The sequence below is a fragment of the Silurus meridionalis genome, chromosome 5 (assembly GCF_014805685.1).
Source record: "Silurus meridionalis isolate SWU-2019-XX chromosome 5, ASM1480568v1, whole genome shotgun sequence".
In the NCBI taxonomy this organism is placed as follows: Eukaryota; Metazoa; Chordata; class Actinopteri; order Siluriformes; family Siluridae; genus Silurus; species Silurus meridionalis.
This window is the reverse complement of record NC_060888.1, coordinates 10,916,415-10,941,631: the sequence shown is the minus strand read 5'-3', so window position 1 is coordinate 10,941,631 and position 25,217 is coordinate 10,916,415. Positions and strand designations below refer to the sequence as shown.

The window sequence follows — 25,217 nt, the reverse complement described above, 5'->3', positions numbered from 1 at the left end:
GTTTGCTCTTATTCAGTTTTACACGCGATTACTATTTAGATATGTACAATAGTGTATTAGTGGTTAGGTCCAGCTGACTTGTAGGTGAAGCTGCAGGTGTCTTTGGCGCTCGAGATGTTGAATTGTATTCGGACAAAATTGGACATCGTGAAAGATTGTTAAAACCTAAAACTAGATATTACTACCTATTTAAATATTTAACTTCTTTGGAGGAGTTCATAGCTCAAGTAAAAACACAAAAATATATAAATTTTTCGCAATCCAGTGATACACATTGGCCAAGTTTGATCTTGTTGATCCCACTAATATTTTAGTTAGATTTTTTTTTTAGGAAAATCTCAAATGAACATGATATATATGGGCATACATACATATGGGTGATAGCCTATGGGTGTTACAGATAAGCCAACATTATAGTCTATATATATATATATATATATATATATATATATATATATATATATATATATATATAATTTTTTATTAAAAAACAAACAAAAAACAATCCACTGATGAAAGGAAAAGATTTGATCTTGTACTTATTTGAAAAAAACCTGAAAATCAACTAACAGAAAAGTCAACTAACAGAATGGAATTTTCTTAAAAAAAAAAAACTTCAGGACATATGACACATGAATATTCGGTCATGTAGCTGCATCAAGAGTTTCAGCAAGATGAAGATTTTTGCATACTAAAGATGAAAAAGGAAGACGAGTCTATATGCCCCCCTTTATGGTTGATCTTAAGCAAATTTCCTTTTGATGCTCATCCTCAGAGTTTGGCCTTTTACTGTCATCCTTCCTCTCTACTCCATATTTTTTGTCAAGGGCTATTGAAGTGGACTTAAATGGAATGGAACCTGGGCTATGGGTAATGATAATAGGGTTTTTAATGCAGTTGTAATACTACTTTCTCTCTCATAACACATTTCTGATGCACAAGTTTACTATGTAACCTAAAACATACTTTATTATGAAATCCTGTTTCAGCCACATAAAAAAGTTAATTATGACTTTATTTCTTACAGTTCTGACTTTATTTCTTGCAAATTAAATTTTTTTCCCACAATTCTGTTCTGTCTCCTCCAAAGCAGATTGTTAGACACAGAGGACTATTTTAAGCATGGTTTTACGAATTGGTTACATTTTAAGGCTGCTGCTATCGATTACTTTAATACTTGAGTATTCTAAAGATTATTACATTGATTAATCGAGTAATCGGAGAAGTACTTTTTATTTGCTTATTTACTTTATTTACTCATTATTATTCTCACTCGCTCTGTGTGGAGTTAAATGTACTAAACAAAAGTGCACAATAGTGCAGAATCGGTAGGATCACTTAGTCAAAAAATGTACAGTGCGGGCATAGATCATGAGACTCACGTTGCAATGAACTCACATTTTAAATAGGACTCTTGGTATTTTAAATGTAGCTTTTTTAACTGACAGTCGTGGAATCTTCTGCTGTCTCATGATTTGGTCTTTTCCTGTTTTCCAAGAAATTTGCCAGCAATTTTGGTTTTGTAGTTGTTTTTGCCAGGGCTAGCAAAAACAGTCTTAATAGTCTTAATAGCAGGAAAATAGTCTTAATTTATCAATGCATAGAAAAAACTGTGACTGAAACAAGTACGGGAAATTGGCATAGAACATCTGGAAATGGTCATCCAGAATTGGTCATTTTTCAAAACACCGGAGTGCAAAAGTCAATAAAATGGTAATAAAACAGTATATAATAAAAAGGTTTTATTCTTTCTGTGCAGCCTAGAATTGCGCGATGTACATTGTGCAGCCTCATTTAGTATTTGCTATTTGACAGGAATGACGAGATGGAATGGTGGCTGGTGCAGGGACAATATTTCTTTCTGAAAACTAGGCAAAATCCACAATTCTAAATAACAGTAGAAAAACAGAACAAGGTCAGGTGATGGAAAGACTGGGATAAATGTGACTTAACAAAAAAAAAATGGAATGGAAAATACATTTTTGAAAACAACAGAAAAAAAATGGCATGGTAGAGTCTGTGAAACTGGGCAAAAATATTACGTGTGCAGTCTGTGTGTGTAGATGTGTGAGCAATAACACCTGTGCTCAATTAGTAGCTTGGCAATTGTGAGCGCAGTAGGCTGTGGCAACTGTAATGGCCATGTTTTTGATTCATGGTGGTTGCTGGAAGATTGAGTTCCTGTCAGCACCAATAGGCAAATCAATATTTTTTTATTTATTTATGATTGTGGTCATTATTATTTTGAAAAACTGCCGTTCAGCCCAGTTTCTAAAGGGCGGGCATCATGTTCTGCTTTAGAATGTCACAGTACATGATGGAATCCATGCTTCCCTCAGCATCCCAGTACCAGCAACACTCATGTAGCCCCAAATCATGATTGACTGTAGGCAAGACACAATTTTCTTGGTACTCCTCATCAAGACAAATGGACACTATCTATCTATATTAGGGCTGCAACAACTAATCGATAATAATCGATAATGAAATTCATTGTCAACTTATGCTGTTATCAATTAGTTGGGCTCCTCAAGTTACGGTTTAGCGTGACGGCAAGATAACACAGCCGCCTGCAAATTTATCTGTCCCACTCCCGCAAAGGTTCTGTCCCGCTCCCACAAAAATGTTCTCGCGCAATATTTAAAGTTTATCCCGCTCCTGCTTGCTTCCCTTTTAAATATGAATAATTTTTTTTTTAAATTAACAAACATTTTACATTTTATTTGAGTTTGACTTGTAAATGGGGAAAATGGACATGAGCAAGGAACTTTTGAGAAATTGGAACATCAACTGAAATGATATCTCATAAAATCAAGTTTTTGTTGTGTTGTATGTTCCTTTCTTTAATAATGAATTGATATCTGTAGCACTCAGCGATTCTCCTCTGTCTAGCACTTCAGACATTTTGCCTTGGTGTACTCTAGTAGTGTAACACATATGAACCACACTTTGGACCTTGTGCCTGTAAATCATTTTATTGTATTTTAGTTGCCATTGTTGCTTTTGTGCAGTAGTTAATTTTTTGAAAATATTTTTAAGACCATTTTTGCGGGAGTCCCACAAATGATTTTATTCTCTCTCAAACTGCACACACATGAGTATTTTACAGCCCTCACACATATTTACCGATCAAATCTTGTCCTGCGCTGCACTCGTTTGCGTCGGGTCCTGCGGGAGTGCAGGTCTCTAGTACAGGTCAACCAGCAGCAGGAAAATGTGTGCATCCCAATCCAAGGCATGGGAGCATTTTACAGTATATTAAACGCAAACTGGAAGTTATTCAAAGCTGAGGGATGCACAAGCACAAGAAAAGAAAACACACTGGTGTCATGGATGAAGGTGAAACATCAGCACGGTAAGCTAAAACTCTATAGTCCTTATTATGTGAAAATGTTATAGTTTAATGAAGTACTATTGTGTAAACTGTTTGTTTGCTAACTTCGGGACAGTCGCACTGGATCTTTTCTGTCGTGACTCACGAGCATCAGGTTGCACAATTACCTCGCTCACGACATTGTAATGGATTCAATTAATACTGTGTGAACAAACACTAAATCTGAAAGCAGCAAATAACAACAGCAGTAAACGATTACATTTTTTGTCACTGTTGTGGTACACCAATGCATATTTTTTCGTTTATTTTTTTTTTTTCAAATCTGTTAGCTTGCTGCGTTTCTCCATTCATTTATTTTTTAATAGCATTTACTACTACAACAACAGTTAAATTGTCTATTTTCAGACGTGATTTACTGCTGCTTAACTATGTTTGAATGCTTGGTTTCAATGTTTGTATATTTAATTTATGCATATATTATTTAATTATTTAACATTTTATTAATTATATGTTCTATCGTCACAAATATAACAAAATATCTATTTTATATAGATTTTTTTCAGGCATGGTTGTCAACTTGCCATTTGTAATACAATACAAATATTGATTTACACAAATTGCTTCACCTTGCATACTCAAATGCTGTTTTTTTTTATTTTTTCAACAGAAGGAAACAACCCAGCATGAGAGAATTTGTTCAAAGAAAAAATCCCCCGTGCACTTCTCAACAAGCAGCTACTATAAGCTTTAAAATGTCAAGATTACAGATAGTTAAACTCTGTAATTTTGCATTTTTTTTTTTAGGTACACTTTTATCTATCTCTCTGTATATATAGGCAGAATACAGTATAACCTAGCCTTCCTGGTGGTCTAGTGGTTAGGATGCGGCACTCTCACCGCTGCGGCCTGGGTTCGATCCCCGGTCAGGGAACCAACCCCAGCCACTTTCAGTGCCAGTCCCAAGCCCGGATAAATGGGGAGGGTTGCGTTAGGAAGTTCATTCAGTGTAAAAACGTGCCAAATCAAACGTGCGGAGGATCCGCTGTGGCGACCCCTAACGGGAGAAGCCGAAAGAAAGTTTTACAGTATAACCTAGCCATTACGGATGCACAAGCCAGTGCCCTCCTAGTGCTGGTCCCAAGCCCGAAAAAATGGGAAGGGTTGTGTTAGGAAGGGCATCCAGCGTAAAACATGTGCCAAATCGAATATGCGGATCACAAACCAGAATTTGAGGCCCGGGTTACCAACGAACGCCACAGGTATTGTTAGTCAACAGCGTAGAGAAAGAGACAGAGACAGCAGGGAAAGGTTAAGTGTAAGAGAGTGAAGGTTTGGGTGGGCACATTAAATGTTGGTACTATGACTGGTAAGGGGGGAGAGGTAGCTGATATGATGGAGAGGAGAAAGGTAGACATGTTGTGTTTTCAGGAGACAAAGTGGAAAGGGAGTAAGGCCAGGGACATTGGAGGTGGCTTTAAACTGTTCTATTGTGGTGTGGATAAAAAGAGAAATGGTGTAGGGGTGATCCTGAAGGAAGAGTACAGTAAGAGTGTAGTGGAGGTGAAGAGAGTTTCTGATAGAGTGATGAAGGTGAAGCTGGAAGTTAAAGGGGTGATGATAAATGTCATCGATACCTATGTTCCACAAGTCAGTTGTGCGATGCAATAGAAGGAAAATTCTGGAGTGAGTTAGATAAAGTGGTGGAGAATGTACCTAGGAAAAAAGGATTAGTGATTTGGGGCAAATTTTAATGGGCATGTTGGTGAAGGGAACAGAGGTGATGGGTAGGTATTGTCTTACGGAGAGGAATGTGGAAGGGCAGATGGTAAGAGCAGAAATTAAGAGGGTAAAGAGTGGAAAGTTGGTGGGACCAGATGACATACTAGTAGAAGCATGGAGATGTTTAGGAGAGATGGCAGGGGAGCTTTTAAACCAGATTTTTTAACAAGATTTTGGAAGGTGAGAGGATGCCTGAGGAATGGAGAAGGAAGAGCACTATGGACGCAATATTTGCTTTGAGAATGTTGATGTAGAAGTATAGAGAATGTCAGAAGAAGTTGCATTGTGTGTTTGTGGATCTATAGAAAGCTTACAACAGGGTGCCAAGAGAGGAGTTGTGGTATTGTATGAGGAAGTGAGGTGTGTCAGAGAAGTATGTGAGGGTGGTGCAGGACGTGTATGAGGACAGTGTGACAGCAGTGAAGTGTGCAGTAGGAATGACAGACTGATTCAAGATGAAGGTTGGATTGCATCAAGAAACAGTTCTTTTAAAACGTGGATAAGTTTAAGTATTGGGGTTAACAGCAAAGTTATGTAGAGTGTGTTAGAGAAGTGAATAAAAGAGTGCAGGCAGGGTGGAGTTGGTGGAGAAGAGAGGCAGGAGTGATTTGTGATAGATAGTATGTGCAAGAGTGAAATGGAAAGTTTATAGGACAGTGAAGCATGGTGGTGCAAGCATCATGATATGGGCATGTTTCTCCTACTATGGTGTTGGGCCTATTTATCGCATACCAGGGATCATGGATCAGTTTGCATATGTCAAAATACTTGAAGAGGTCATTTTGCCTTATGCTGAAGAGGACATGCCCTTGAAATGGTTGTTTCAACAAGACAATGACCCCAAACACACTAGTAAACGAGCAAAGCCTTGGTTCCAAACCAACAAAATTAATGTTATGGAGTGGCCAGCCCAATCCCCGGACCTTAATCCAATCGAGAACTTGTGGGGTGATATCAAAAATGCTGTTTCCGAAGCAAAACCAAGAAATGTAAATGAATTGTGGAATGTTGTTAAAGAATCATGGAGTGGAATAACAGCTAAGAGGTGCCACAAGTTGGTTGACTCCATGCCACACAGATGTGAAGCAGTTTTAAAAAACTGTGGTCATACAACTAAATATTAGTTTAGTGATTCACAGGATTGCTAAATCCTAGAAAATAGTTTTGAGTTTGTACAGTCAACGGCATACACTGCTATTTTTTTTTAACACACCCCTTTCAACTAATTGCCCAATTGCACAGCCTTAAGAGCGTGCATATCATGAATGCTGGGTCTTGTTTGTTTTCTGAGAATCTACTGCACCAACTGGTAACTTGTTTGCCACGTAGCAATAAAAAATATACTAAAAACCTGGATTATTCTGGTTAGTCACATTGTACTGCTATTATTTTGAACAATACTGTATATGTGTGTATACATAAATCTACATTGTGTCCCTTACATTGGCTTGCGATTCAGCAGTTATTGGCAGAGAATTAAATGAATGATGTGATTTGGCCTGTGTTGTTCTTATCAGAAGTTGCCAGAATTAATTGTGGTTGATAATAATTTAGGCAATCTGTTGTTGCTATTTGTGATAATATACAAACATTGCGAGCATCTGTGGGAGCTTAGGGTACTGTATTCCACCTACTTATCCACTCTCACGCTAAATTCTCCTATTATAATATTAAAATGAGAGCAGCGATTAAGACAATAAAGAGTGAAAAGTCAGTTGGACCAGATGAAATACTGGTAGAAGCATGGAGATGTTTAGGAGAGATGGCAGTGGAGTTTTTAACCAGGTTGATTTTGGAAGGTGAGAGGATGCCTGTGGAATGGAGAAGGGGTGTGCTGGTACCGATCTTTAAGAATAAGGGAGATGTGCAGACCTGTAGTAACTACAGGGGAATAAAGTTGATCAGTCACACCATGAAGTTATAGAAAAGAGTAGTGGAAGCCAGGCTGAGAGAAAAGGTGAACATCTGTGAGCAACAGTACGGTTTATTGCTGATAAAGAGCACCACACACATTATTTGCTTTAAGAATGTTGATAGTGAAGGATAGTGAAGGTCAGAAGGAGTTGCATTGTGTGTTTGTGTATTTAGAGAAAGCGTAAGACAGGGTGCGGAGAAAGGAATTGTGGTATTGTATGAGGAAGGGAGGTGTGTAAGAGAAGTCTGTGAGGGTGGTGCAGGACATGTATGAGGACAGTGTGACAGCAGTGAAGTGTGCAGTAGAAACTACAAATTGGTTCAAGGTAAAGGTTGGACTGCATCAAGGATCGGCTCTGATCCCTTTCCTGTTTGCAGTGGTGATGAACAGGTTGACTGATGAGGTCTGACAGGAGTCTCAATGGACCATATTTTTGCGAATGATATTGTTATTTGTGGTGAAAGTAGGGAGCAGGTTGAGAAAAGCCTAGAGAGGTGGAGTTACACGCTGTAGAGAAGGGGAATGAAAGTCAGTAGGAGTAAGACAGAGTACATGTGTGTGAATGAGAGGGAGGGCAGTGGAGTGGTGCGGTTGCAGGAAGAGGAGGTGAAGAAGGTGGAGGACTTTAGGTACCCTGAAGGAAGACTAAGGAGGGGGGTAATGGATGTGGTGAGTGAAGACATGCAGGTAGTTGGGGTGAAAGAGGCAGATGCAGAGGGCCGGGGTGTATAGAGACGGATGATCCGCTATGGCGACCCCTAATGGGAGAAACCAAAAGAAGAAGAAGATATGCATTTAGGATGCAGTCTATTGGCAAATGGAATTTAGTGCAGTGTGATGGGGTAAGATTAGTCTTAAGCGAAACATCCCTTTGAGGACAAGGCAGTGCTACAGTTAAAAAAATATACACTGGCGATCAAAGTTAGAGAACAATTTATAAACAATTGAACAATTCTGAAATAATGTCATCTTCACTGCTCAACAGTTAAGGGAGTTTTTGTCCTGTCTATACCATGCTACCAGAACACCTTTTCCACAAAATAACTAAGGCATTAAAAAAAAAAAACATTATTTTGCAAAAAACACACTGATCAAAATTAGAGAACACTTTCAGATATCTCTCAGTTATTGGTGTTAATCTGGTACCTGGTGCTAATTTCCGTGATTATCTGTCAACCCCTATTTAACTTCCAGTTTCACTGACTCTGCAAGATGGTGGGCCGTTCTAAAGTGACTGAAAGCCTCCGGCAGCAGGTTGTCCAGATGAAGGCCAAAGGGATGACCCTATCAGCCATAGCAAGACAAGTTGGTCATTCACAGGATGCTAACTGATGTGACTGAGCTGCGTGGGAGAGCGTGGGTGGCAATACGAAAAGAACCAACTTGCCTGCGATTTTTTGGCGCGCGGCGTTCATATCCCGAAATTTTTTTTGGAACCAGGGGCAAAAATTTTGATGAACTGCGATTCGTAACCTGAATTATACGTATGCCGGGGCGTTCGTAACCCGAGGTTCCACTGTATGTAAAATCAGGAGCATTGCATACATGTACTTTGTAACAATAATGCAAAAATAAACCATTAGGTGCCTGAAGGACTAAAAGAAAACAGCAATTCTAGCATATAAACAACTGGTATTATTTGGCAAATTTTAGCCTCCTGTGAAGGCATAAAAATGTACTGAAGTTTAAAAATATCCCTGAAATATTACAGAGGAAGGGTTGTGTTTTTGCACTGGTCTGCTCTCAAGACTGCTCAATGTTAAGCAGACTCTTAGCTGTCGGCTGTTGTGCTGCTGGGAGGGGATCTATTGGATGCTGCATGCCTTACAGTGCAAAACCTCAGGAAGTGTGTGACCTATTCTGAGAGGCTCACACTGTCTTGACTTATTCATACAAGGTGTTTAAAGTAGGGCATTGCACAGCCGAGCTGGCACATACAGTACAACAAGACCTATCCTATTTGATTTTAGTTATCACAAGTTATATTTCATAACTTATTTAAGACTCTTTTCAACTCATTTTAATATGTTTCCAATCACTTCTTTGGTGTCCCAAGTGTACAAACATTATAGCAAAAACAAACCAAAAAGTTTATGTAACTGCAACAGACTATCTAATATTTTATCAGATACTTAATGCAATTGCATCTTCATTATTGACAGAGAACTTACAGCTTTGAATTTTCTAATCAAAGCACACCAGAACCACTCTCTAACCTTATTTCCAACAATCAAAATAAATACAATTATGCACAGTAAAACTCACCTGTACTCTCACCTGTGAGAGAGACTTGCTGCATAGAGAAGGATTAATATAATGTTTATATAAGGTAATAAATCATTGGTTTAATTACTATGTTCTCAAGTGGTATGCTGCCTCCTCTTTTAGCTAACTGAATCATTAAACAAAAGACCATTAAACAAAAATAATAGTCCTGGATCACGTTGTTAACCAGTGCTTGTAATATAGCTTTGGCATTGGTGAGGCTGAAAGAATAAAATATTTGCTTGTCCTTATTGCATACCAGGTGACAGGCATTTCTAAGGTGAGCTATGTGGTGATGGTGACAACATGATGGGGTTTGAAGTCAGTTGATGAGTGAAAGGGGTATTTAATCTTGATCGTAATTATGTAGTACCCACAGTAGTCAGTGCACGGTCAGATGGTGTTGTCCTTCTTAGCCACAAAGCAAAAAACCTAGCACCCTGGGAAGACTAGGTGGGTCATGTGATACAGGCATCAGGAGTGTTGCTGATGCACATTTCCTCTTTCCTTTCTGGGTGAGAAAGGATAAATAGTCTGCTGGAAGGCAAGGGTCCCCTGGGAGCAACCCTCTGGAATAGCGCCTAGGCTTTATTGAAAACCTCACATAAATTGTGGTACTTGAAGGGAATCGTAGTAGCATCGGGGGTTTGGGGGTCAGGGAATGTGGTGGAAAGTAGCTCAAAATCAGCTCAATTACAGCAAATTTTATCGCATTGCTGTAATTGAGTAGGTTTTTTTGTGTACTAGTCTTTATTCTATGTAATTTTACTTTTATTGATGTATGTTTTGTCTAAAGTATTGTACTGAGTAAACAAAACAATTGGCAGAGTAAATAAAAAATGCAAAAAAAAAAAATTTAGAAAAAGAAAGGTGGAGACTAATATGTCAAGCAACAGGGGTGCAGACCCAGCTAAAAGAGAAAACCTTGTCAAACTTTGCTAAAGTTGCAATCATTGGTAGTTAAATAGTTGTTTTTAGATTTTAATAAGAGGTTTGGTCAAATTACGCAAAAAGACATCGGTGCATAACATTGCTCATGTTGGTTAGCACTAACAATCTGCTGGTATCTAATTATTAATGATGCTAAACATTGATGATGTGGAAAAAAAATTGCCACCTTTTTTTAAATGTAAATAGGGATATGACTTAATACTGTCACATTAAAATGAACAACTCTATAAAAGTTAAAGTAAAGTGAAATGGGGTTGTATGAGGTATCTATGTCTAGTCTAGTCTTTTTTTCAGCAGTCACGGATCGAAAAATAATAAGCATGATGTAGTGCTGCACAATTAATTTTATCGCAATCGCGATGTCAGCTTGTGCGATTATATGATGACAAATGTTCCAATTTTATACAATTAAAAAGTGCAGGTGTGTACACATGTTGTCTGAGAACAGTTTGCAGATTTTATGCAGCGCCAACAAAACAAAATAGACCAGACAGTCTCAGTTTGGGCAGTGCACGTGTGGTCACGTGACTTTCCGGTGTGCAGTGTAGAGACCAGGTGATGGATGCCGAGCAGACCGACACTGAACCAAAAAAACTCTACCTCTGTTATATAGCGATATTTTAGCTTTAAGATCACCAACACTGAGCAGAGAGAGGAACTCTGTGGGATTTTCTGAATTAAAGTTGCTACATCACGTGGTAATATGACAAATCTGTAACAGATCTCACTGGTTCTGGGTTGGAAGCAAGAAATGACAGGTGATGGTTTGACAGACAGAGCTTTCTTTTATTTTTCTTCACTTTTGCCCTGCCACTTTTCATTCCTCGTACTTACGCTGGGGCACACACCCATTTACGGTCCCACATGTCTTTCATCGACGCAACGCATAACCCGCGCAAACTCTCTGATTGTCATGCCTTTACCTTGCACAATTGCCTGAATTCAAGTATGTAAAGATATACTGTAAATAACTAAATGGGCACAGGCAATGGCAGGGCATTCCCTGTTTGTTTTGGCAAAATGTTTTAATTGTTATTTTTATAAAAAAATCTATATGTATTTATTTATTGTTTTATGTAATTTAGCTGTACCTTGGAAAATATTTTTTACATTAATGCAAATGTTATTTCGTTTTGTAAAAAAATATTCATTTTGAAAGCCTTTATAGTTGTACAAATACAAATTTCATCATTATCACTAATCTGTGTGCAATTTTGTTAATAACCAATCAAGTGTACTCATTAAACCATTTATTATATCGCTATCGTAATATTGACCACAATAAACGCAACATGACAATCGCAATCGTGCAGCCCGAGTGTGATGTTTTAAAAACTATATACAAAACTGAAGGAATGAGTTATCAGTATCACTTACAAAATCATGTTGCTGATTTGCTGTATAAATGCTTATGGGTTCTTCCCTGTGCTTTCTGTTGCATTTTCAAATTTTTCAGTTTTATGTAAGACAGGGGTGGGCTAAGGGTCCTCGTTGGTCCACACAGTTTATATTGACTCTCAAATTAAGCTAAAATGCACAGAACGGACTTCATTCACAAAACGCACACCATCTGCATGTCATTTATCACGAACAATATATTTATGTTCAATAACCTGTGCGTCCTCCGCATTTGCCGGCTGATGGTGTTTTTAAATTAGTACCTTACAAATTTTTTTATATATTATTATATACCAGAAAACAAGTGTGGGAAAAAAAAAAATGCAAAATACATATAAAGGGGGTAATGCCAGGTTTAATTAAATAACCAAATGAAAGTGACAGTGCCAAATCTTTTTGCCTTTACGGCTCTAATATTGTTTAAAGTATTTCCACAATGTTGTGTGTTTCAGACATTGTTCACAGATCCCTACTTTATCCCATTTTTTTACATTTACAGTATTTGGCAGATGCTCTTATCAAGAGCGACTTACAATCATCTAATTTTTATACATCTGAACATATGACATCATAACAGTATACAGTATTTGTAGTAATGTTCCAAACATTGTAGAAAAGACAGCTGTGCGAGTTAGCCAAAGCAGCCATAAGTCACATTGGATTAAAGTCAACCACCCTCTTCAATTGATTGACTAAAAGAGGAGCTGTCAATCTAAAACTATTGGACCAATGATGAAGCCAAATCCCTGGCTTACACAAAAAAGCCCTTTAAGTCTATACACAAGCACAGAATGTGGAAAGAAAAATCGAATTCCACTTTTCTGCACTGTTCTTATTATTATAATGTACAGTATATCTCCAGACTCATTTGCATGTATCGTGTCATTGTTTTTTTTCATAGCTTGAAAGGTAGGTAAAGTATGGTTTATTTCAGCTATACATTGGTGTCCCTCTGCACTTTGTAAGCCATGCAATTTACAGTGTTCATTGGTTTCCACACAAAACGGAGTATATCAATTTTAAAATTAACATGTAATGTTGACAAAATGTTTTACATTTCTAAGAATGTTTTAAACTACAATTATTACCAGAAGTTAATAATTTCGAATTGAACATGTTTACTAAAACAGCTGTAACTGAAGACAGGTTGTATAATTCTGAAATGCATATTCGTGTTATTGTTCTGTGGAGATTTAAAAAAAAAATGTGTGTATAAATGTCAATAGAGTGCAGTGTTAAGTTCTGATGTAGTTTCTGAGGAATTGCAAGTCTGAAGTGGTTTGATTTAACTAGCCATAAGCTGTTCCAATCATTCTGCTGTAATTTGAGTCATAATATTAATTTAAAATGATTTGTATAAGTTATCTTCAGGTTCTATTGTTGCCTGCTCAGTTATGGTCATGGGGTGGGGGGACTATTTCAAATAGAATTAGCAAAAGAACTGGAATTCTGCTTGGGCAGATTTGTATGCTGCATCAATCTACTAATCAGTCACTAGATTTCTAATGAGCTATCAAATACTTCAGAAACATGACCACCTCACATGCAGCCAACCATATTTAATGAGCTATATATTTAAACATATTCAGCATTGACTAATCTTTTAGCAGGCATTTGACAAGGTTAACATTAAGAGATCTTTATAGAACTTGAGTAATATATTCAATCTATTCCAATCTCATTTAAACTGGCCACTGTGGGATGATATCCATGTTTGTGTATCTTACATGAGTGTGTTACTTTATGTTACTGTGTATATAATAACTTTCTTTTAGACCCCTTAACCCCAGTCAAATAAATTTGTGATCATTTGCATAATGTACAGAACTTTTTAAAACAGACTAAACCTCAATGTTAAAATGTTCAGGTGGGTGTAAAACTCAAAAATTATAAAAAATATCTGTGAGCAATTGTCTGGCACTAAGAACGTTCGGGAGACCGAGTGAATTCAAACGAAGGCAAAACAAAAGGGCAAGGCAGAAAGCACAGAATAACACACTGAAGCTAGTAAGCTAAGCAACAACCAAACGGAGTAGTTTGGGCAGTCCTGTATGTTCGCAGGCCTAAGCTGTAGAACGGACGATGAGCATGTGGATAAACAGGGTCTTTATAGCGTGGTGACTGATTTGGACCAGGTGTGGATGATTAGTAAGTTGGTGAGCTGCTTGGAGTGATTGGAGGGGTTGGCGAGGGTGTGGCTGGTGGATCCCTGACAGTACCCCCCCTCCAGGGGCGGCTCCCGACGCCCTGACCCTGCGCCTGGGACGACCCCGACCCCGGGGCGCAGGACAAAGCGGATAAGTGGCGTGGAATTCCTCCAGGAGCGCTGGATCCAGTATGTCCCGCCGCGCCACCCATGACCGTTTCTCGGGGCCGTAGCCCTCCCAGTCCACGAGATACTCCAGGCCACCGCCCCGACGACGAGAGTTCAGCACTTCCCGTACCGAGTAGACCGAGGGCTGTTCCAGTACCTCAGGCGGAGGGGGCCTGACCTCGCTGGCACGTTTGGCAGGAGATGGAGTATACGGTTTGAGAAGTGACACGTGGAAGGTGGGGTGAATCCGGTATCGTGGTGGGAGTTCCAGCCGATAGGCCGCCTCGTTGATCCGCCTTTCAAACCTGAAGGGTCCGATGTACCTGGGACTCAGCTTCCTGCAGGGGAGACGCAGTCGTAGGTCCTTGGTGGACAGCCAAACCCAATCTCCGGGGCTGTACGAAGGGGCCTCCAACCGTCGTGCATCCGCATGTCGCCGGGTCTCCCTCTCACTTTCCCGAAACCAGTGATCTACCGCGGGTACATTGGACGGCTCATCAGACCATGGAAACAGTGGGGGTTGAAAACCTAACACGCATTGAAAGGGTGTGAGTCCTGTGGTGTCTTGGCGCAACGAGTTCTGCGCGTACTCCGCCCAAGGCAGAAACCGGCTCCACTCCCTCTGGCCTTGGTGACAATACGTCCTCAAGTACCTCCCCAGCTCTTGGATCTTCCGCTCGGTTTGGCCGTTTGACTGGGGGTGGTAGCCGGACGACAGATTGACGGTGACTCCCAGTAGCTGGAAAAACGCCCTCCAGACATGTGAGGTGAACTGAGAGCACCGGGAGGCCAAAGTTGCGGAAGACATGGTGGAAGAGCGCTTCTGCTGTTTCCAGAGCCATGGGGAGGCCTCGGAGAGGAACTAATCTGCAGGCCTTTGAGAGGTCGATGACCACTAGAATGCAGGTAAAACCCTCCGACCGTGGCAAGTCGGTCATGAAGTCAATGCCGATGTGCGACCACGGCCTCTGTGGAGTAGGCAGGGGGATGAGCTTGCCCACCGGTAAGTGCTGAGGAGTGTTTGAGATGGCGCAGATGTTACAGCCACGGACGAACTCGGCCACCGTGTTGCTCATTCCTGGCCACCAGTACCGCCCCTGCACCAGACGTAGAGTCTGCCTTCTGCCCGGGTGCCCTGAGCCGGGGACTTCATGGACCGCCTTTAGTAAGGCCTGTCGACACTCTCGAGGAATGAAGGTCCGGTTCCTGGGACAACCAGGGGGTGCCGGTTCTCGTCGTGTGGCCGTGCGAATATCCTTGTCCAAATCCCATACGATTGGGCTCAGAATGAGCGCTGGAGGCAGGATAGGTCCGGGCTCGGCGGGTTCCTCGGGCCCATAAACCCTGGAGAGGGCATTAGCCGTACCATTCTTTGTCCCTGGCCGATAGGTAATGCTAAAGTTGAACCGCGTGAAGAAGAGAGCCCACCGTGCTTGACGTGGGTTTAGGCACTTGGCCTCACGGAGGTACTGGAGGTTCTTGTGATCTGTGATGACTGTGAAAGGATGAGCGGCTCCCTCCAGCCAGTGTCTCCACTCCTCCAGGGCCAGCTTGATGGCTAGGAGCTCTCTGTTCCCGATGTCATAGTTCTGTTCGGCCGGGGACAGTTTCTTGGAGAAATAGGCGCAGGGATGGAGTTGTGGGGGGGTCCCCGCTTGCTGAGAGAGGGTGGCCCCTACGCCTGTGGACGATGCATCCACCTCGACGACAAACGGGAGCTGGGGGTCCGGATGACGTAAGAGTGGGGAGGCACAGAACCTTTTGCGCAACTCCTCGAATGCCCGTTGAGCCTCTGGGGTCCAGGAGAGGGTCTTGGCTTTACCCCGCAGAAGAGACGTAAGTGGGGCGGAAATCAGGCTAAAGCCTCCAATGAACTGGCGGTAGAAATTTGCGAATCCGAGAAACCTCTGGAGTTCCTTAATCGAGGCGGGAAATGGCCAGTCCCGTACGGCGGCCACCTTTCTCTCATCCATCCTGATGCCTGCTGCGTGGATGACGTAACCCAGGAACTGTATTTCTGAACGGTGGAACTCACACTTAGGGAGGTTAAGATACAGTCGGTGTTTTCGAAGCAGTGCTAGGATCTGCGTGACGTGCTGATGATGTTCTTGCAGCGACTTCGAATAGACCAGGATGTCGTCAATGTAGACAATCACAAACCGATGGAGGAAGGGGCGGAACACCTCATTCATGAAGTTCTGAAAAACCGCCGGAGCAATGGAAAGGCCATACGGCATGACCCGGTACTCATAGTGACCAGAGGGGGTAATGAACGCCGTCTTCCATTCATCGCCTTAACGGATACGCACCAGGTTGTATGCACTACGGAGGTCCAGCTTGGTGAAGATGCAGGCCTCACGTAGATCTTCCAGGGCTGCGGGGACCAGGGGAAGCGGATACGGAAGCGGGGAGATCAGTGCATTGAGGGCCCTGTAGTCGATGCAGGGGCGCAATCCTCCGTCCTTCGCCACAAAAAATAAGCTAGAGGCTGCCGGGGAGGAGGACTGGGTGATAAAGCCCTGTCGGAGGGCCTGTTGGATGTAGCTCTCCATCGCTTGGTGTTCTGGAGCTGACAGGGGATAGACCCGACCCTTAGGCAGTTTGGCCTCAGGTTTCAGATCAATGGCGCAGTCCGATGGCCGGTGTGGGGGCAACAGAGTGGCTGCCTCCTCACTGAAGACATCCGAGAAAGCATGGTACTCCTGTGGGACGTCTACCTGAGCAGGCTGGGGAGCTCCTTCCACCTGAGTGGCTGCCAGGGTCAAGGTATTCTGGATGGGAGTCGGGAGTGGGAGTAAACACTTCTGCCGGCAGGTGGGGCTCCACTCCAAGATGTCACACGGGTCCCAGGAACATATGGGGGAGTGCTTGGCCAACCAGGGACGACCCAGGATCACGTCCACGGTCGAATCCTCCAGTACGAGAAGTTGTATCTTTTCTTGATGTAGAACCCCGACTTGGAGGACGATAAGTGGTGTGCAGTATTTCACCTTGCCTTTTCCCAAGGGTCGTCCCTGAATGGTCTGAACGGCTAGTTCCTGAGATCCCCTCTGCCGGCGCAGCTGGAGGCGTTCTAGACACGCCTGGGAGATGAAGTTCCCCGCGGATCCAGAGTCGACTAGGGCCACCGCAGACAGAGAAAGAGCAGGGGTTACCAAGGTGACCATGAGCGTGGACAGGTGAGTAATGTCAGAAGAAAGTGTAACAGTACTTACCGTCCGACGAGGAGGCCTAACAGGACATTGGGCCACGTGATGTCCTCCCTCACCACAGTAGAGGCAAGCTCCGGCCGCCCACCGACGCTCCCTTTCCTGACGAGACAGCCGCTGTGAACCGAGTTGCATGGGTTCAGGTTCAGGAGCTGACGAGACTGCCGTAGTTGGAACTGATTCGGCCTCTGGGTCTCTGGATGAAAGCCTCAAGCCCCAGAGAATCATCATATGTGGCCATAGCCAGCCTAAACTCCTGATTCAAGCCCCTTCTATATACAGCCAGCAGCGCTTTCTCGTTCCAGCCAGCAGATGCCACCAGAGTGCGGAAGCGGAGGCTGTAACCCGACACACTGTCTCTTCCTTGGTGGATATTCAGCAGCTGATTGGCGGTTGACGTATCCCCAGGGGCGGTACTAAAGACCTCGGTGAAGTGCCTCGTAAAGGCCGCGTATGTTGTCAGCGCCGGGCTTGCTGTGCTCCAGAGCGCTCTAGCCCATGCTAGCGCTCTTCTGGTGAGCAGCGAGATCAGGAACGCAACCTTAGCTCATTCGTTCGGAAAGCTATGAGGGTGCATCTCGATATATAGGGAAACCTGGAGCAGGAATCCATGACATTCCGCCGCGTTTCCGGAAAAAGATGCCGGGAGAGCCATCTGGCTGCCGGAAGGTGGAGGAGCTTGGTTGGCGGTCGCCGGTCGGAACGCCTCACGGAACGCAGCGGTGAGCTCCCTCACGAACTCAGAAGTGGCAGCAGGCTGGTCCTACACGAAACCAGACGCGGCAGCGGGCTGGTCCTCCATGTTGAGGTAACGCGGTTTTCCCTTGTTTTGTGTCGGTCCGTTCTTCTGTCAGGCACTAAGAACGTTCTGGAGACCGAGTAAATTCAAACGAAGGCTGTTTTAATGAGAAAGCAAAACAAAAGGGCAAGGCAGAAAGCACAGAATAACACACTGAAGCTAGTAAGCTAAGCAACAACCAAACGGAGTAGTTTGGGCAGTCCTGTATGTTCGCAGGCCTAAACTGTAGAACGGACGATGAGCATGTGGATAAACGGTCTTTATAGCGTGGTGACTGATTTGGACCAGGTGTGGATGATTAGTAAGTTGGTGAGCTGCTTGGAGTGATTGGAGGGGTTGGCGAGGGTGTGGCTGGTGGATCCCTGACAGCAATATAGCAACCATACTTTTATTTATTTATACATACTATTTTTTTTTATTTTTCTATATTTACTTTTATTCCATAAGGATATTTTATAATCTACGCTTACAACACTAACCCATGACTGCTTCCATGCTTTTCACATGAAAATCTAAATACTTGTGCAGAACTGAGTACTAAGCCTTGCAGCACACTTAAATTGACCACTGTTGTGTGCTGTTTGGTTTTTTCAACACCCACACAAAAACAATTGTATCTTTGGTAGAAATGGGTCAATAGTGTTTTTATTCTTCTTCTTAATATTTAACACACAAATGTGTCATTTGGACTATTAACTGGCATTGTCAGTAAAATGTCATTCTCACAGAAGTATGTTAATCTACATAGTGGTCAACCGATATGGGTTTTTCTTTAGCGGATTTCAATAAAGATATTTAGAAATCGGGACAGCCGATGGCATTCAGGATATGCTGATAAGCATGAGCACTGTCAGACTGGTCGTGGGGGTAGTATAGCAACCGTTTATAGTGCCCTTCTTAATGTTAGTCAGAGATTAGGATTCAGGTTTAAATCATTTTGAAGTGCTAGTTTTTAAAGTTGTACTTTTAGACATACATAGAAAACCCCTACTATCTCTCGCTTTGGCCACCGTGTATAGACCCCCAGGGCCCTACATTGATTTTCTTTAAGAGTTTGCTCGTTGATCAATTTTGATAAAGTGCTGATTGTAGGAGATTTTAATATTCATGTAGATGATGCAAATGATGCTCTAGGACTATCATTTGTGGACTTATTAAACTGTTTTTAGGGTTAAACAAAACATCACCAGACCAACTCATTGTTTTAATCATACACTAGACCTAATAATATCAGCAGTCGTCACTGAAATAAATATTTTACCTCAGAGTGATGACATGACAGACCATTACCTCATATTGTACACACTACTGGTAGAGTATATTAGCTGTGTCTCACTGTTATCGACTTGGTAGTACTATTTTTCCGACCACTAAGGACAGATTTAGAAATAACCTGCCTGATTTATCTCAATTTCTCACTTAACACATAAATGCTAACAATCTTGATGAAATGGCTAACAACATAAACTCTATCCTCACTGCACATTAGACACCATTGCCCCCATCCCTGTTAAAAAAGGTTAGAGAAAACACATCTGCACCATGGTATAATAGTCCTACACATGCTCTTAAGAGAACAGCTCGTAATCTGGAAAGAAAATGGAGGAAAACTAAATTGGAGGTATTTAGATTTGCACATAAAGACAGTATGATTAGTTACAGACAGGCGCTAAATGCTGCTAGAGCTGAGCACCTGAGAAAACTCATAGAAAACAACAAAAACAATCCCAGGTTCTTTTTTAGTACAGTAGCTAAATTAACAACAAATCAGGTATATTAAAAATGTATTCAATCACAGTTTAGTAGTGAGGATTTTTTTCCAATAAAGAAAAGTAGTAGAAAAGTATTAAAAAAAAATTTGTGGAGGTCCAACCGCTGACAGCATCTCCTGATCCAATCTCACCTAAAACTTAACAACTAGGACAGGAATAGCTGTATGATTTTATCATTAAAACCAAATCAACATCATGTCTGTTAAATCCCATTCCAACTAAACTACTAAAATAAATGTTACATACAGCTGGTGAGCCTCTTCTGAACCTTATTATCTCCTCACTATCTTTAGGTCAAGTTAGCAGTTATTAAGCCCCTCATTAGGAAACCTAATTTGGATCCAAACATTATCAAATTACAGACCGATTTCAAATCTTCCATTTATGTCTAAGATCTTAGAAAAAAATGTGTCTGCCCAGTTATGTTTCTACTTACAAGAGAACAATAACTTTGAAGAGTTTCAGTTAGGCTTTAGGCCACATCATAGCACAGAAACTGCTCTAGTTAAAATCACTAATGACCTGGTTTTAGCTTTTTTTTGTTAGTTCTGCTAAATCTTAGTGCTGCATAAAAAACTATTGATCATGATCTTCTCCTAGATCGTTTACAAAATTACATCGGCATTCAGGGACAGGCATTAAGCTGGTTTAAATCCTACCCGTCTGATCGTTAACGTTTTGTAGATTTAAATAGAGAGCTATCCAGGTTAATGCAAGTAAATTATAGGGTGCCACAAGGTTCAGTTCTAGGACCTCTGCTTTTCACAATATAAATGCTTCCCTTAGGAAATATTATTAGAAGACATTAGATTAGCCTCCACTGTTATGCTGATGATACCCAACTATATATCTCATCAAAACCAGACGAAACAGCTCAATTGCCTCAGATAACCGAGTGTGTCAAAGAATTAAAAGATTGGATGACTCATAACTTTCTATTATTAAATTCTAGTAAGACAGAGATTTTGCTCATCGGCCCAAAAACCAGTACACAGAAGCTCCAGCATTTCAACCTGCATTTAGAAGGATGTTCTATAACTACTAGTTCAACAGTAAAATACCTGGGAGTTATTTACATATTATTATTTATATATTATACAGCAACTTTTCTTTTAAAAATCATATCATCCATATTACAAAAACAGCCTTCTTCCACCTAGACAACATGTTGTCTATATCTGATGCAGAGAAACTTGTCCATGCATTCATGATGTCCAGATTGGACTATTGTAATGCGTGGATGTCCTGAATCAGTAATAAACAAGCTACAGTTAGTCCAAAATGCAGCAGCCAGAGTTCTGACAAGGTAGAGAAAATATGATCATATAACCCCAATCTTATCATCCTTACACTGGCTACATGTTAAGTTTCAAATCGACAACAAACTACTGCTCCTTACTTACAAAACACTAAATGGTTTAGCTCCTATTTTTCTTTCTAGTCTTCTAACACGCTACAATCCATCACGCTCCTTGAGATCTCAAAGCTCTGGACTTATAGTAGGTCCTAGAATAGCAAAGGCAATAAAGGTTGTAGAGCATTCTCACATTTAGCTCCTAAACTTTGGAATAGTCTTCCTGACAGTGTTCGGGGCTCAGACACACTCTCGCAGCTCAAGTGCAGATTAAAGACTTATTTTTTTAAGGCCTACACATAACACATATCACATATTATTATAACCTTGTGCTCCAATACATCTTATCACATGCACATTATCAACTTGTGCTTGATAATTGAATGAACAGCAGCTACGCTAATTCCTCTCCACTGCTTCTCTCTCTTTACCCATCCTGGGGTTGCCCCATCTGAGGTTGCACCAGCTCCAGTCATGTCCAATCTCATGAAGATTGTGGACCTTTTAAGAAGTAGATTTCGACCCCGCAAACATCCCGAACCATCCAGAGCCATACCAGCGCCATTTTGATCCCAATTCATGTGGAGTTGGACATTGGACCTCTTTGAGTGTTAAAAGGCTCTGGCATGGAGAAGCTGGTGTTGGATCTATGATGATCAGAAATGTTGAGCTATTTTATGAGTTGCTCAGTAGCTCCTCGTTCCATAATCTCAAATGACTGTATAAGACTACAAAAAGAACATTACTCATGATCACACATTCCAGTGCTCATGAAATTAGTTCTTACTCTCCAGTGTTTAAAGATTTATAATCACACTCTTGATATTACCCAAATGAGGATGGGTTTCCCGTTTGAGTCTGGTTCCTCTCAAGGTTTCTTCCTCATTACATCTAAGGGAGTTTTTTCTTGCCACAGTTGCCATGGCTTGCTTATCAGGGGTAAATATGCATTGTTCACCTTAACTGTAAAATTCTATAAAGCTGCATTGAGACAATGTCTGTTGTGAAAAGCGCTATAGAAATAAACTTGACTTGATATAAGATGGTGAAATCTAAAAGTTAATTAATAAGAAGTGATACAGAAAATTGCTTTAATTAAACATTTATGGAACAACACAAACCTCTCTAATGCACCCGTTACCATGTGGGTACAACCTACTAGTAAGTTGTACCCGTGGTACCCGTGCCTACCTGTAGCCTAAACTACAGCTGGTTGAAGGCAGGTTAACAATACATTTCCAATAATTTACATGCATTCTCTCTCCCAATGTTATTCTCATTCTCTCTCCAAAAGTAGCATCACATTTAACCAATGAAATATATATGGCTAGATTAAGAATGAAGAATAAGAACTTAAAACCCGGGACACACCAGTCTGACAGTGTACATTATATATATATATATAATACATCCAGATGTTCTTTTGCTGTTCTGTCTCCAGGAAGATGCAGCTCTACCTCTGGCATGTTAATCTATATTCTATGTGACTCGCAGGACACCGTATTGTGGTGACGTCATATTCAAGTAGCAGCAGTGGTGCTGAGTGAAGGGTGCCTGAGAAACAATTTAGCAATGATAAATCTATATACTAGGGGTGTAACATTACACAAAATTCACGGTACGGAATGTACCACTGGTTTTAAGTCACGGTTCATCTCAATTTTGGTACAGTTGGAGGAAGGAATCCAAAGCAAAAAATTGCTTGTCTTTTTTTTTTTTTTTTTTTATTAATGCAGTTTAATATTATTTGTGATCATCAACATTTGAACAGTTTACATTTTTCTAAAACAATTTAAAATAATATGCCTGGTTGAATTAAACTTATATATAAAATCATATTTGATAATATTCTCAAATTAATCAAATTAATGCAATACACGTTTTATTATATTGATTTAATTGAGTAATACATTAGATTAGCACACATTAAGTTTATTAAATAAAATTTAATAAAAATTTAATAAATAAAATTTAATAAATGGATGAATTAAATTTGGTAGACCCAATCCGGGTAATACAGATGTGTTTGTGTGTGTGTGTGTGTGTGCGTGTGTTTTAAATTTAATATTTATTTTAATATTTTCTAAAGATATGATCTACTAAAGGTATGAGCATACTTTTTAATGTCTTCATTCCTTCCATCCTTTATTTATTTACTCCCTTAATAAGTGGAATTGTCAGGATTTTCTCCTTTTAAGAGAAATTCTTGAAGCTGAATATAAAACGCTAAAGAATCCATATTGCTAGCATTAGCAGCTAGCCACTTCCTGGTTATCAGTTAATACTAACTCCTAGGATTCTTTAGCATACATATAAAATATTGGTCACAAATTACTGGCCACTTTCTAAATAATTAAAGTGTAGCACATCTACTAGTAATTATATATAAATACCCATCCTGAGTATGTTTATATCTGTAATATATGTGTATATGGTACTAGTCAAACGTTTGGCTACACCTCCTCCTTTCTTTTTCAAAGTGAGGGCACACAATCAGTATGGCTACCACAGAATTTTGTAGTGACATGCCATCACATCTGGTTTGCACATAGTCTGACTATTATTTTTTTATTTTCTTTCCAACAAGACAATAACCCCAAACATACCTTTAAGGTATTTAACATATATTTATTTAAAAAATTAATGGCTACATCAAATAACCTGGCCTCCACATTCACCCAATCTAAATCCAATTTAGATGGTTTGGGATGAGTTCAATTCAATTCAATTCATTTTTATTTGTATAGCGCTTTTAACTATGAACATTGTCTCAAAGCAGCTTTACACAGATAATGTGGTGATTAAACGTAAATATGTTCTTTGTAAGTAAGTTTGTCACTGATGAGCAACTGTGGCAAGGAAAAACTCCCCGAGATGGCATAAGGAAGAAACCTTGAGAGGAACCAGACTCAAGAGGGAACCCATCCTCATCTGGGTTGCACCAAATGTCCATTTGAAGCAGATATACAAAGTTGCGGGGTACAGTGATGACGATCAGAAGCAAACTGCACTCCCGAGTCAGTGCAGCAGACCGCCAAAACCAACTACAGTCCAATCCGTCCTCAAAAGCACCCGTTCTACTCTGGAATTACATGGAACCACCCAAGGAGTTGATGAGATACCGTCCCAAGCTGCACAGAAGTGTGAAGATCCACGGAGGGGAGAGGGGCAGGAACAGTGGTCACTGGAACCTCAGGAGCATGTTTAACTCGACCGAGAGAGAGAGAGAGAGAGAGAGAGAGAGAGAGAGAAGGATATGGATTATTAAGTGTCCCTATTGGTGTATGAAAGTTAATGTCACTGTGCAGTTTGGACACCGGCAAGACTCGCTATGGCAGCATAACTAAAAGGGAGAACCAGAAGGTAAAACAGACATGAGGGATCTCTGGGATAAGAGACGACCCACCAAACCACCGTCAACAAACCAGAGTGAACGTGTGAATGTGAGGGGACGACAGCATACAAATATACCAGTTCACCAAACACTCTATATCCATGCTCCCTCCAGATCTGAGCCTTGACCTAAGAAAAATCTACTGATAAAAGGCTTGACTAAATAAATAAGTTTTCAACCTCGACTTGAACACTGAGATTGTGTCCGAGTCCCGAACACTGGTTGGAAGGCTGTTCCATAACTGTGGGGCTTTATAAAAGAAAGATCTGCCCCCTGCTATAGTCTTCATTATTTGAGGAACCAACAGATAGCCAGCACCTTTTGATCTAAGTAGGCGTGGAGGGTCATACTGGTACAGAAGTTCACTCAGATACTGCGGTGCGAGACCGTTAAGTGCTTTATACGTCAGTAGTAATATTTTATAATCAATGCGAGATTTGATTGGGAGCCAGTGTAGACTGATTAAAACAGGGGTGATGTGGTCGTATTTCCTAGATCTAGTGAGGACCCTTGCTGCTGCATTCTGGACTAACTGAAGCTTATTTATGCACTTACTCGCACACCCAGACAGTAAAGCGTTACAGTAGTCTAATCTAGAAGTAACAAAAGCATGAACTAGTTTTTCTGCATCCTGTAACGACATCATATTTCTAATTTTAGCAATATTTCTAAGGTGAAAGAAGGCGATCCTGGTAATATTATTCACGTGAGACTCAAAGGAAAGACTCGGGTC

At 40.9% G+C, this 25,217-nt stretch overlaps 1 protein-coding gene across 6 annotated transcripts in view; it reads left to right on the top strand.

Moving 5' to 3' along the window:
* LOC124385965 (teneurin-1-like) overlaps positions 1-25,217 on the top strand; it is a 269,690-nt gene that overhangs the window by 782 nt on the left and 243,691 nt on the right. The window lies entirely within an intron of this gene.